The 9,694-nt window shown below is 45.6% G+C and overlaps 1 non-coding gene across 1 annotated transcript; it reads left to right on the forward strand.

Annotated features, from left to right (window-relative positions):
• Nucleotides 1–9,332: 9,332 nt before the first annotated feature.
• On the forward strand, nucleotides 9,333–9,414 carry TRNAS-AGA (transfer RNA serine (anticodon AGA)). Its single transcript has one exon. It is a non-coding gene; the product is annotated as a tRNA-Ser (tRNA).
• The last annotated feature ends 280 nt before the right edge of the window (nucleotides 9,415–9,694 follow it).

The following is a 9,694-nucleotide window of genomic DNA, read 5'->3' on the forward strand; positions in this document are numbered from 1 at the left end:
AAAGGTTGGCAGCAAGTTATATCCTGCCCTGAAGCTTCCCACAAAACTTGTTTCCAGTAAACAGAAAATATATCGTGGTTCAGGTGGATATCTTGCGCTCAAACCATACACTTTTGCTTTAGTAACAAAAATTATTATTTTACAAGTCCAACCTCCTTATCCATATATTCTTTCCAAGTCAATCAAAGAGTCAATTGACATAATGTATCTAAAAAATGAGTGGTTTTAATTCTTCATGCAAACACACAGCCGACACGTGTTTCGACCTCAGCTCATATATGCTTCCTATATCTTTTAGATTTTAGTTCTCAATGCCCGGCGGTTTCTTTTGAGCATTTATTTCAATCCTCCCGTAATCTTATAATTGTTATGAGCTCCAAAGTTCAAGAAACACCATTTAGTGGGCTGAATCCCAGGCTCCAATCTTGAAAAATACTCCAAAGAGCCCTTTGTATTACGGGAACTTACAATACTCACCTAATTTCTGACCCAATACAACCATTCCTACAGGATTGAAATAAATGCTCAAAAGAAATCGCCGGGCATTGAGAACTAAAATCTAAAAGATATAGGAAGCATATATGGGCCTTGAGAACGACCTGAGGTCGAAACACGTGTCGGCTGGGTGTTTACATGAAGAATTAAAACCACTCATTTTTGAGATACATTATGTCAATTGACTCTTTGATTGACTTGGAAAGAATCTATGGATAAGGATGTTGGACTTGTAAAATAATAATTTCTGTTACTAAAGCAAAAGTGTATGGTTGGAGCGCAAGAGATCCACCTGAACCACAATATAATTTCATGTATTGAACAGAGCCTGTGTCACTCAGTTTCTCTGTTTCTTTCTATTTGCTGGAAAGGCAAATCAAAATAAATAAGTACATAAGTGAATAAAAACAGGAATAGAGCTTCACCAGCCTTAGCTCAGAACTTTGTCTTTGAACTCTGGCTGGGAACAGCTCACCCTGCTCCCACAAAGCACATGTGCCAGCAGGCCACTGTTCACTTTGCCTGCCACAAGAAAGGATCCTGAGAGAAAAAGGTGCTTGCGTGCTCTTAAACATTGTACATGTCATGAGAATTGGTATAGCAGAATAAAGTCTGATAGCACACAGACCATTTTCATTTAATTAATTACAATTACACATAGGCCCATCCCAATGTATACAGCTTTTTAATCGAGTGTCAGGTGAAGAGTTATAAAATGTACAAGGAATTCTTACGTTTTATTTCAGCACTTGGTTTAGTAGACTCCTGGCGTCTGCTGATCTTGAGTATATGCTACATTCTACACTACATGAAACCCATTCTTGTATTGATTTTCTATGCATGTCCACGTCTCAGTCTAGTATGATAGTTGAATCTTCGATTGATAGTGCTGTTATATCGAACCATGCTCCAGTAATTACCATTTTTGATACTGACAACACAGAAAACGGCTCTACTAGATGGAGATTTAAAAACATTTGAGTAAATTACAGAAAATTTGAGGATTCTTTCGATACCTTTCATCAGCAATTATTTGAAATTATTAAGGACTCTGAGACTCTGACTCTTCTCCTGTCAACAACTGGGATGCATATGAAGCAGCATTGAGAGAACATATTTTTCTCCTATTTAGCCAAAAAGAAAAAAAGAAAGAGTTATATACTGTATTTAGTAAACTAAATAAGCTTGAATAAAATACAGTGAAAAGCCTGATGATAGTATTTTTTTAAATATTTTATCCTTACGTATTAATATTACAAATTAATTATCCAAACAAGCTTGCAGTGTTATACTTAAACACAAATCCCAAACATATCGAACGTCTAATAAAGCTAGAAGGGGTCTTGCTTCGTATCTAAAAATTTAAAAGGAATGGTCTAGGATATCTGGTATTAAGAATGACTCTGGGCGTATGATTTCCTCAGATAAGGATATATTAGACATCTTCAATAAATAGTATCAGAAACTGTTTGCATCAGAGCATACAGAAAGGTGAGTTGACGTCACATGTTGTTTTGTGCAAATGAATAGAAATTCGAACCCTCATATGGATTTAAGTTCCCTAGATACTCCCCTGCATATTGAAGACATACGTAAAGTCATTAAAGATTTAAATAAGGGTAAAGTTCCTGGTTCTGATGGACAGACAATGTATTGGTTTGCACATTTTGCTTCTAGTTCAGCCCCAAAATCAGTTAAGCTGTTCAATTACTTCTATAGTATAGGAACACTTATGTGAAACACCTGTGTATAGGCGCGTTATAAATGCTATATCATATCATATCATAACATTCTTAAGGTCTTTTACTGAAGCCCTTTTGATACTTTTTCCAAAGCCTGGCAAAGATAATGAACTCACTAAGAATTAAAGACCAATTTAATTGATTAAATCTAATTGTAAATCTTCACCAAAATATTAGCAAAACACAATAGACTTTTTTATGTCTAAATTAATTCAATCAGATGAAGTAGGTTTTGTTATAGGGCAGGTCCAACCTTGAAATTCACAACCTGTTTCGTGCTCTTCGTAGTCGGAGACATATTTATGAGCCATGCAGCGGCTGGTAGGAGCAGCAGAAGGCGCAGGAGTGCTCCGCTCCCATGCCCAGCCTCGGAGAGATAAAGGAATCCAGTGGCTGCCTGCCTGCACAGCACAGCACACGGTACGCAGGCCGCACATCTGTTAAAAGGAAGGCTCAATTCTTTTTTAATTACTGTTACTTTGTTTGCAACAGAATAGAATCGGTAAACCGCTGCAAACGAAGTAACGGTAATGAAATACGAATGCCACTGCTCACCGCATTTTTACAGGTATACCATTTCATGCTTACCCGAAGATGGAGGGAGTTAGCAGCGCTTGCCAACCAGCTATGCTACTTACACCACGATTCGGTTAAAGAAAATGGCTACCTTGCAGAAAAACCATCTATTACAGACCCAATGAAATCACAGTGACCTCACTAGTAGACTGCAGACTAAACCAACACCAACAAATCAGGCCATGGACCTTTTCAGAACGAAATGTAACTATTACACTGCTTTTTATTTTTAATAAAAAATGCATATAAATATGTGACATAACTTAATAGGTTTTGTAAATGTTTTTAAAATCATCAATCAAGCCAAATTACTTTTAAATAACATGAACAAATAACAGCCGGCATTTTCGAAGGAAAATAGCTGACAAATTCACCACATAGTAGAAAATCAGCTAAAGAGTGCGAAAAGCGGTGTGGTTGGAGGGAAAATGGGTGGGAATGGCGGGCAAATTCTATAGATTTCACTTAGCAATGGTCGTTAAATGGGTGGGACATACAGCCAAACTACATATATCCATCTTCATATGTTAACCTGCATTGAATGCATTACAAACCTGCATTCAAAGTCCCTATTCAAGTTCTCATGTTAACGCTCTTATTTTAATGACAATAGTTTAGGCTTTATAAGTAGCGCTTTCAGTGCCACCCAATAGCCAAAACAAATGAAGCATTTGTCCGTTAAGTTCTTCATTAAGTAACTCCACCCACTCTAGGCTCTGCCTCCATGACCCGCCAACCTGGGCCCTGTTAGAGGATTTGTCCCTTACGAGAGACGGAAACACGACAGGACACATCTGCTTCTTTCACCATTTATTTAATTAATTGCTCTCACTTCCCTTGGTGGGCTTCTCCTCTTCCTCCTCCCGCCTCACACTTAACTTAACCCTTTGCAGTCCTCCTTCTCCCTCGTAACAACTCCCCCTCACATATCTCCTTATATTCAAATTACACTTCTTCGATGAGTCTGCATGCTCTCTTGATGAGTGATTGGGTGCGGCCCTAAGCTGGGTATCCTTCCCTACTCCCTCTGAGGTTGGAGGATGTCACTCTGCCTCTTCGATCATTCCTCAGGGTATGTTTGTCCCTTGCCCAATGTTATCCTCTGGCTTGAAATGTCTATAAAGAATGATACACTCCTTGTGATGGCCTTCTGTGCGATGGCGACCGTCATCATTGTCCCTTTTATTTCTGTCAAACCGTGTGTCCCTTCTCTTCTGCATGCATTGTTTCACCAGCACTTCTTCTCCTTCTTCGAAGTTTTTCTCCTTTGCTCCCTGGGTCTGGTCTGTCCTTTCTTTGGCTGCTTCCTTTGCCGCAGCATCCCGTTCTCTGATCTCGTCTTCTAGTGTTGCTCGGTCTTCCAGGCTCATCCGAGTCTTGATGGCCCCCTTGGGTAGACGTGTCTTGATGTGGTAGGTCCTCGGGTGGCACTCTGGTCACAGAATGTGGTGTGTTTCGGTAGTGGCGGAGCATGCAGCGGTGGGCCTATTGGATTGGTATCTCCTCGATGGCTGCCCTTTATATCGTTCCTTTGATTGATTGCATGAACCGCTGTGCTATCCCGTTGGCCTGCGGCCATCACGGTGTTATCCGCTGGCGGTTAAATCCTAGGTGTCTTGCGAATCTCTGGAATTCGTGGCTGTTACACAGCGATCCATTGTCTGTCTTTACTGTGGTGGGGATGCCCCATTCGCTGAATACTTCGTCCAGGATACCGACCAGTTGGGTGAAGGCTGTGGACTGGGATTGTTTAATGATGGGGAACCTGGAGAATTCGTCTATGATCACCAGCAGGTGGCCCCCCTCTTCGAGTGGCCCATAGAAGTCCAATGCGACCGCTTTCCACACCTCTTTGGGGATGCTTGTCGTCTGTAGGGGGAGTGGCGGATGACTCATGGCGGTGCATTGACATGGAAGGCAGCTCCTTACCATCTCTTCTACCATGTATTTAGATCTTTTCTGTTAACTCGTTCGCGTTGGGGCGACAGCCTTTTGTAGTCCTTCCATTTGTTTGCAATTGTGAGCATCCTAGCCCACCTAGTCGACGGATCTGCCTGTGTTGCTATGTCTTCAATGGTGAGTGTGGGTGGTAGAGCCTGCTCCGTGAAGTAACACAGGTAATCTGCATCTCTCCCTCGTGGCGACTCCCTATGATTTGTCGGGAGCCTCGAGATGTAGTCGGCCGGCTTGTTGTCTCCTGCCGGTCGGTGACCGATGCAGTAGTCATACACTTGGAGGCGGATACCCCACCTCTCTATTCGGGGGCTAATTCTGTCCTTGGCTTCCCGAATAATGATGGAAGGGCCTGGTGGTCCATCACGGGCATGAACATTTTTCCTACTGCCAAGTGCTGGAAATACTGGCATGCCCACCCCGCTGCTAAGCTTTTATTCACCGCCTGCGAGTATGCGCACTCCGTGGGGATAACTGCTTAATTAGGCTACGACGCATCTCGCTGGAGCGTCTGGCTTCTCCCGTTGCACTAGGATGGCTCATAGGCCTACCGGGCTGGCGTCTATGACGAGCTTGGTGTGCCAGCTTGGGTTAAAGTATGCTAGGTGTTTTGCGCTAGCCAGCTCCCTTTTGATTGCATCAACTTCCCTCTAGCAATCTCCTGACCACCTAAAAGGTTTGTCCTTTCTCAGAAGTCGCTGCAGCAGCTCGGCTGTAATGGTGTACCTTTCCAGATAGTGGGCGCAGTATCCTGCCATTCCCAGGAAAGATCTAAATTCCCCAATGTTGATAGGTTCATTGAGCTTGTTGATCGCCCGTACCTTGTCGGGGTCGGGCTTCATCCCTTCCCCGGAGAACATATGTCCATAGAACCTAAGTTTGTCTCTGCTGATGTTGCGTTTCTCATAGTTCAACATGAGTCCTGCTGTCCTCAGTATTTCACGAACTTCCAGGAGAGCTTTGCATGCTCCTCTTGCATGGTAATGTAAACCAGGATGCTGTCTGAGTAGTTGAATGCTCTCCAGACTGGGAGGAGTAGGTGCCTGATAGTTCCTTCAAAGATCTCCGCGGCGGAGGAGATACCAAAATGTAGCCTTTTGTACCAAACGAGGCCGTCATGCGATGCGAATGTCGTTATCCCTCTGCAATCGAGGTGCAGCTCGAGCTGGTGGTACCCCTGATTGATTTCAAGTTTTGAGAATTTTGTGGCACAGTTCAGACTGACAATCATGTCTTCAATTCTGGGCCCTGGGTGCCACTCCTTCTCTATGGCGGTGTTGGCTACACTCATGTCAACATAGAGGCGTAGTTTTTTTGCCCTCCTTTGGCACCACTACCAGTGGTGAGATCCACGGGGTGGCCCCTGTCGCTCCTTCAATGATGTCATTGTCCAGGACCTGCTGCAGTTCCTGCGACACGGCCGCTTGTAAATGGAAGCCCACTCTGCGCGGGTGTTGTGGGACGGGCTTGATCTGGCTGTTGATGTGGAGGATGATCACTGTTCCTTTCAGTTTGCCCAGCCTTTGAAACAGTTTGTGAAACATTCCTTTGATCTGTTCCTTGGTGAGCGGGCACCCCGCTAGGTGGCAGATTGACCCACGGCTTGGCTGGCTGCCTGTGCACATCACCATGTCTCGTTCGTTGAAGTGGATGTCGATCAGGCCAAGCGCTTCTGCGGTACGGTAGCTGAGGAGACATTTACCTTGGACAGGGCAGCGCAGCACAAGGATGATGGCGTTGATCCTTTTCCCTTTGAATAAGAATGATTTCTCAAATTGTCTGATTGACTGTGGTGGTATGCTGGCTCCCCATTGAAAGAGTCTTGCTTTGGACTGCAACAACTTTTACGAGTTCCCTGTAAGTCTAAAATCTTCTTCCCCCATGATGTTGACGGTCACTCCGGTATCGATGAGGAATGTGTGCATGACTGAGTCCATCGTTAGCCTCACCTTCGGAGCATCACTGCCTTTATGTGTTCCCTGGATGAAGTTCACAAACTCGTTTGGGACTTCTGGGTCTAGGAGGAGAACTCGTCCCAGTTGGTATATTGATCCTCGGGGTGGCCATGTGTTTCTTCATAGTATTCCAGTTGAAATAATGTCTCATTCACGGAGGCTTCACTGTATTCTCCGCTGTGTACCATTGACCTTATCATCCGCCTCGATGGTTGCAGGTAGGACTTGCACTGTCTGCACTGTGGGAACAGTTGAGCTGGTCTGTATGGCATCCTCCAGCTCAGTCGTGTCGCCTGTGGCTGGCACGTCGGCGAGAACGGTCTCCCTTACCGGGACACTATCTGGAAGTGATCTTCTCTGTCACATCTGGAACACCTCTGAGTCATCGCCGGGCATGGCCCTGTGTGTTGGAACAGTTAGCCAAAACGATAACACTACCGCTAGAGCCGTGTTCCTGTTCTCGGTTGGGTTTATGCCTCTCTCTGCTGCGTTTTCGGCAGAGTCTGGTGGCCTGTGGTGTTTCTCTCCCCTTCTCTGCCTCCGGTGAATGCCACAACCGTCACTTCTCAGTCCATTTTCTTTTTTGGCGTCTCAATGGCAGAGGCCTGTATTTCCTCTCTCTCATGCATCCTCGCCATATCTACCACCTCGTTAATCGATAGGGGTTTTTTCAGGAGTTGTTTCCGGAGTACGGATGACAGACAACCTTCTATGACATGGAGTCGGATCACGTCTTCATCCGAGAAAGCAGAAAATTGGCAGTGGACGAGTTTCTGTCGGAGTCGCGTTACAAACTCCTCCACCGTTTTGTGGGAGGCCCGACAGCAATGGTTGAACACATATCGCTCATAGTACCTGTTCAAATGTATAATGAGCTTCCTGTCCAATGCGGTGACAAGTGTCTTGTACGTGTTTCTGTCTCCTGGCGGCATGGCCTTGATGATGCCGTTTATCTCTGCCCAGCCAGTTTCGTGAAAATGTCTTTGAGTACTGGAGACTTTTCTTCCCCCACTGCCTTGATGAAACCGGCAAAGTCATCGACCCATATTGTCTATCTGGGCCCTCTTTCTGCTTGTGATAAGAGGCTGAATGGTGCTGGTTTCCATAGGAATGCTAAGCTGCTTGCGGTGCGCATGGGTGCGTCTTGTCCATCTGCTTGGTCCACCATGTTCTTTGCGTCTCAAGCCCGTAGGATGGGCACCTTCTGGCTGTGTTCCATTTGGGACTTAGTTGTGCCCAGGGAGCCTGGACAGAGTGGAGTAGGACCCCAGCGCAGGACCAGGCGTGGTTGTCATAGCTGGGGTGGGTGTTTACTCACAACATGCCTTGTGAGCCATACAACAGTGTATGACTAGTTTTCATTTGTTTCCTTTCCCCTTACAGGTGCCTAGTGTTGATGGGGTCTTGTCCCTCAGTTATCGATGCTAGGACTGGCAGCCCTGCCAGTTCGTCTTTTTAAAAAAATATTAATGGCTGCTCTGGGGGCAGCGTGCTGCTACAGGTGCCAGTGTCCCTGTTGTATTGTTTTTTTTTCTTTTCTCCCCGGCCTTGCTTGTTCCTGGGGGCGGGGCTTGTCGCTGTTGCTTGGGCCTGAGGGGTCGGGGCTTGTCATTTTGTTGCTAATGCTGCCAGCTTCCCAAAGTTATGCTGCGTGATCTCCTGCATGCGTGTGAACTCGCTCACCATGAGGGTACTGCGGACGGCGCTGCTTCTCTTCTCGGTTCTCTTTCCTCCGTCGTGGGTGCCGCAGGGAGGGCTGGAGGCTGCAAGGCCAGCCCTGCGGACCAAAGGACACCGGGTGGCGGTGTGGTACGTGAAGCTCACACAGAAAGGACAGTGTAGTGCTGGTTCAAGGAGAACGAGGTTTGTGACTTGCGAGAACGAGGTTAGTGACTCGCTTTATCCTGGCCGCCAATTGTTAGAAGGATTTGTCCCTTAGGAGCGACGGAAGGATGACATGACACGTCTGCTTCTTTCACCATTTATTTCATTAATTGCTCTCACTTCCCTTGGCGGGCTCCTCCTCTTCCTCCTCCGGCCTCAGACTTAATTTAACCCTTTGAGGTCCTCCAACTCCCTCGTAACAGGACCCTATGTTCTTTTTTGACCACAGGGCCCTTTGCCTTAAATCTGCCACCAACTCAGCCTCTGTATCACAACCTCACTAACAGGTCAAAACTGTCAGCAAGATAAAGAACGATATGTGTGTAACATTAGAGCACGAGCAGGCAGCCATCCAACTCTACTTCTGTCTCCGTCTTGTGTGTGCTAATCCACCTTCATTGTGGGTGGCCATATCAACAGCATTAGTCGTGTACTTATACAGCAGGAGCAGATTTCCCATTCCCTGTCAAGGGCAAGTCTCTTGACCAGATTCCGGGAAAAGAAGGAGTGACCTTGGTATGGGTAACAGTGATAGCCCTGAGAATGTGCTCCTGTAACATTGTCTGACAATGCTAGAATGTCTCCATCGTTGATGAAAACCATGAGTGAATCATAGTTATGTTGATAATATCATGACTGTGTGAAGTGCCTAACTCAATGCCCAACTGTTCAAAATGGTCTGACCTTGCACACACTGTCATATGCACATTCAGGTGATCACAGTCAAGTAGTCGTGGCCGAGCGGTTAAGGCGATAGACTAGAAATCTATTGGGGTTTCCCCGCGCAGGTTCGAATCCTGCCGACTACGGGTCTGTTTTTTTTCTATATTGCACTTCAACCCTATGAGATATGTACAAATCCAAATATAAAAAATCATTGTAATGCAACAATCGAAGGATCGTCTTACACTTGAATGTTTTGCTTTGGGCCTTCAATGGCTACTTTTGTTTTCTGACTGTCACAACTTTTCATGAATCAAAACCAGCCCATCCGAACGAGTGAGTGACAGGCCAACATGCACATATAAGGCATCAGGGAGCTTGCTTCTGTTACTGAAATAAGAGGGCCCATGATGAGAGGGAGCCACA

The sequence above is a fragment of the Ambystoma mexicanum genome, chromosome 1p (genome assembly GCF_040938575.1).
Source record: "Ambystoma mexicanum isolate Mex_15411 chromosome 1p, UKY_AmexF1_1, whole genome shotgun sequence".
NCBI classification, from domain to species: domain Eukaryota; kingdom Metazoa; phylum Chordata; class Amphibia; order Caudata; family Ambystomatidae; genus Ambystoma; species Ambystoma mexicanum.